Here is a 4832-nt window from a genome sequence, read left to right as displayed (position 1 = left end):
GACCAAAAACCCGAAAATTGGTTAAAAATGGAAATAAATTTCCACCCAAAAAGGGTTAAAAGTCGGTTGGACGGCAGCCCTGGTCGGTCTCTGCAGACCTGGAGGCCCTAGACAGTAATCTGGAAAACAGACAAAGTCTCGAGAAACCACCTCCTACCATTCTCCAGGTACCCCGCCAATCCCCCCTGCCAGAAATGACAAGTGTCAAATCAGCGGGACGGATTTGACTTTTGTGACCGACCGCTGGAACTTTTTTCGGCTACAGGCAGTCAAATTTTTCTCCTTCCGGACTTCCAGTACAACTTTGAACGGCCATATCTCCGCACTCCCGCGTCGGAGCCAAGCCGTTTTTACACCGTTAGACGCGGCTTCCCGTGCCCGTTCGAATGCCGCCCTGCTCGGCGGAAAAGGAGAATTTTTTTATTTTTCGGCCGATTTCGGGAAAAAAAATTCCCGCTCTGAACTCGGATTTTTCGGCTTTAATCGTTTCGTATACGGTCCCTTACGCAAGGGAGCCGAAGCCCCGGCCTCTGCCGGGCGTCAGGCTGCCGTTTTTAAGCCCGACCAAAAACCCGAAAATTGGTTAAAAATGGAAATAAATTTCCACCCAAAAAGGGTTAAAAGTCGGTTGGACGGCAGCCCGGGTCGGTCTCTGCAGACCTGGAGGCCCTAGACAGTAATCTGGAAAACAGATAAAGTCTCGAAAAACCACCTCCTACCATTCTCCAGGTACCCCGCCAATCCCCCCTGCCAGAAATGACAAGTGTCAAATCAGCGGGACGGATTTGACTTTTGTGACCGACCGCTGGAACTTTTTTCGGCTACAGGCAGTCAAATTTTTCTCCTTCCGGACTTCCAGTACAACTTTGAACGGCCATATCTCCGCACTCCCGCGTCGGAGCCAAGCCGTTTTTACACCGTTAGACGCGGCTTCCCGTGCCCGTTCGAATGCCACCCTGCTCGGCGGAAAAGGAGACATTTTTTTTTTTCCGGCCGTTTTCGGGAAAAAATTTTCCCGCTCTGAACTCCGATTTTACGCCTTTAATCGATTCGGAGACGGTCGCTTACGCAAGGGAGGCGAAGCCCGGGCCTCTGCCGGGCGTCAGCCTGCCGTATGTAAGCCCGTCCGAAGCATGAGTTCCCACTTTTGGTTATCCAGTTGTCAATTTTAAAATTTCAGTTAATCAGTTGCCTGCTTGGTTAATCATTTGTCGCTCTGACATTTGGTTAACCAGTTGTCGATGTTCGAAATTCAGTTAATGAGTTGCCTCTTTGAAATTTCAGTTAATGAGTTGGCCCTTTGGTTACTCATTTGTCCCTGTGTCTTTTGGTTAACCAGTTGTCGATGTTCGAAATTCAGTTAATGAGTTGCCTCCTTGGTTACTCATTTGTCGCTCTGGCTTTTGGTTAACCAGTTGTCGATGTTCAAAATTACAGTTAATGAGTTGCCTCTTTGAAATTTCAGTTAATGAGTTGGCCCTTTGGTTACTCATTTGTCCCTGTGTCTTTTGGTTAACCAGTTGTCGATGTTCGAAATTCAGTTAATGAGTTGCCTCCTTGGTTAATCATTTGTCGCTCTGACTCTTGGTTAACCAGTTGTCGATGTTCAAAATTTCAGTTAATGAGCTGCTCTTATGTTCTATGATTTCCTACCTTGACAACTCATTAACCAGTGTTTCAAACAATGCACCAGGCCATTTGACGACCCCAACTCGGTTCCACAAGCGGGAAAGCAGCACCCCAAGGCCCGGTAAGGGGGCCGAATACATTCCCATCGTGAATTCCGTCCCAAATGTGAATGACAAGTTTTCAGTTAATCAGTTGCCTGCTTGGTTACTCATTTGTCGCTCTGACATTTGGTTAACCAGTTGTCGATGTTCAAAATTTCAGTTAATGAGTTGCCTCTTTGAAATTTCAGTTAATGAGTTGGCCCTTTGGTTACTCATTTGTCCCTGTGTCTTTTGGTTACCCAGTTGTCGATGTTCGAAATTCAGTTAATGAGTTGCCTCCTTGGTTAATCATTTGTCGCTCTGACTCTTGGTTAACCAGTTGTCGATGTTCGAAATTCAGTTACTGAGTTGCCTCCTTGGTTAATCATTTGTCGCTCTGGCTTTTGGTTAACCAGTTGTCGATGTTCAAAATTTCAGTTAATGAGTTGCCTCTTTGAAATTTCAGTTAATGAGTTGGCCCTTTGGTTACTCATTTGTCCCTGTGTCTTTTGGTTAACCAGTTGTCGATGTTCGAAATTCAGTTAATGAGTTGCCTCCTTGGTTAATCATTTGTCGCTCTGGCTTTTGGTTAACCAGTTGTCGATGTTCAAAATTTCAGTTAATGAGTTGCCTCTTTGAAATTTCAGTTAATGAGTTGGCCCTTTGGTTACTCATTTGTCCCTGTGTCTTTTGGTTAACCAGTTGTCGATGTTCGAAATTCAGTTAATGAGTTGCCTCCTTGGTTAATCATTTGTCGCTCTGGCTTTTGGTTAACCAGTTGTCGATGTTCAAAATTTCAGTTAATGAGCTGCTCTTATGTTCTATGATTTCCGACCTTGACAACTCATTAACCAGTGTTTCAAACAATGCACCAGGCCATTTGACGACCCCAACTCGGTTCCACAAGCGGGAAAGCAGCACCCCAAGGCCCGGTAAGGGGGCCGAATACATTCCCATCGTGAATTCCGTCCCAAATGTGAATGACAAGTTTTCAGTTAATCAGTTGCCTGCTTGGTTACTCATTTGTCGCTCTGACATTTGGTTAACCAGTTGTCGATGTTCAAATTTCAGTTAATGAGTAGCCTCTTTGAAATTTCAGTTAATGAGTTGGCCCTTTGGTTACTCATTTGTCCCTGTGTCTTTTGGTTACCCAGTTGTCGATGTTCGAAATTCAGTTAATGAGTTGCCTCCTTGGTTACTCATTTGTCGCCCTGACTCTTGGTTAACCAGTTGTCGATGTTCGAAATTCAGTTACTGAGTTGCCTCCTTGGTTAATCATTTGTCGCTCTGACATTTGGTTAACCAGTTGTCGATGTTCGAAATTCAGTTAATGAGTTGCCTCCTTGGTTTATCATTTGTCGCTCTGGCTTTTGGTTAACCAGTTGTCGATGTTCAAAATTTCAGTTAATGAGCTGCTCTTATGTTCTATGATTTCCGACCTTGACAACTCATTAACCAGTGTTTCAAACAATGCACCAGGCCATTTGACGACCCCAACTCGGTTCCACAAGCGGGAAAGCAGCACCCCAAGGCCCGGTAAGGGGGCCGAATACATTCCCATCGTGAATTCCGTCCCAAATGTGAATGACAAGTTTTCAGTTAATCAGTTGCCTGCTTGGTTACTCATTTGTCGCTCTGACATTTGGTTACCCAGTTGTCGATGTTCAAATTTCAGTTAATGAGTAGCCTCTTTGAAATTTCAGTTAATGAGTTGGCCCTTTGGTTACTCATTTGTCCCTGTGTCTTTTGGTTACCCAGTTGTCGATGTTCGAAATTCAGTTAATGAGTTGCCTCCTTGGTTAATCATTTGTCGCTCTGGCTTTTGGTTAACCAGTTGTCGATGTTCAAAATTTCAGTTATTGAGTTGCCTCTTTGAAATTTCAGTTAATGAGTTGGCCCTTTGGTGACTCATTTGTCCCTGTGTCTTTTGGTTAACCAGTTGTCGATGTTCGAAATTCAGTTAATGAGTTGCCTCCTTGGTTAATCATTTGTCGCTCTGGCTTTTGGTTAACCAGTTGTCGATGTTCAAAATTTCAGTTAATGAGCTGCTCTTATGTTCTATGATTTCCTACCTTGACAACTCATTAACCAGTGTTTCAAACAATGCACCAGGCCATTTGACGACCCCAACTCGGTTCCACAAGCGGGAAAGCAGCACCCCAAGGCCCGGTAAGGGGGCCGAATACATTCCCATCGTGAATTCCGTCCCAAATGTGAAAGACAAGTTTTCAGTTAATCAGTTGCCTGCTTGGTTACTCATTTGTCGCTCTGACATTTGGTTAACCAGTTGTCGATGTTCAAATTTCAGTTAATGAGTAGCCTCTTTGAAATTTCAGTTAATGAGTTGGCCCTTTGGTTACTCATTTGTCCCTGTGTCTTTTGGTTACCCAGTTGTCGATGTTCGAAATTCAGTTTATGAGTTGCCTCCTTGGTTAATCATTTGTCGCTCTGGCTTTTGGTTAACCAGTTGTCGATGTTCAAAATTTCAGTTAATGAGTTGCCTCTTTGAAATTTCAGTTAATGAGTTGGCCCTTTGGTTACTCATTTGTCCCTGTGTCTTTTGGTTAACCAGTTGTCGATGTTCGAAATTCAGTTAATGAGTTGCCTCCTTGGTTAATCATTTGTCGCTCTGGCTTTTGGTTAACCAGTTGTCGATGTTCAAAATTTCAGTTAATGAGCTGCTCTTATGTTCTATGATTTCCTACCTTGACAACTCATTAACCAGTGTTTCAAACAATGCACCAGGCCATTTGACGACCCCAACTCGGTTCCACAAGCGGGAAAGCAGCACCCCAAGGCCCGGTAAGGGGGCCGAATACATTCCCATCGTGAATTCCGTCCCAAATGTGAAAGACAAGTTTTCAGTTAATCAGTTGCCTGCTTGGTTACTCATTTGTCGCTCTGACATTTGGTTAACCAGTTGTCGATGTTCAAATTTCAGTTAATGAGTAGCCTCTTTGAAATTTCAGTTAATGAGTTGGCCCTTTGGTTACTCATTTGTCCCTGTGTCTTTTGGTTACCCAGTTGTCGATGTTCGAAATTCAGTTTATGAGTTGCCTCCTTGGTTAATCATTTGTCGCTCTGGCTTTTGGTTAACCAGTTGTCGATGTTCAAAATTTCAGT

Source organism: Somniosus microcephalus, unplaced genomic scaffold (genome assembly GCF_052327205.1).
Source record: "Somniosus microcephalus isolate GS21.2 unplaced genomic scaffold, FLI_Smic_1.0 scaffold586, whole genome shotgun sequence".
NCBI lineage: Eukaryota > Metazoa > Chordata > Chondrichthyes > Squaliformes > Somniosidae > Somniosus > Somniosus microcephalus.
The sequence above is the reverse complement of the archived record's forward strand: the minus strand, read 5'-3'. Positions refer to the sequence as shown.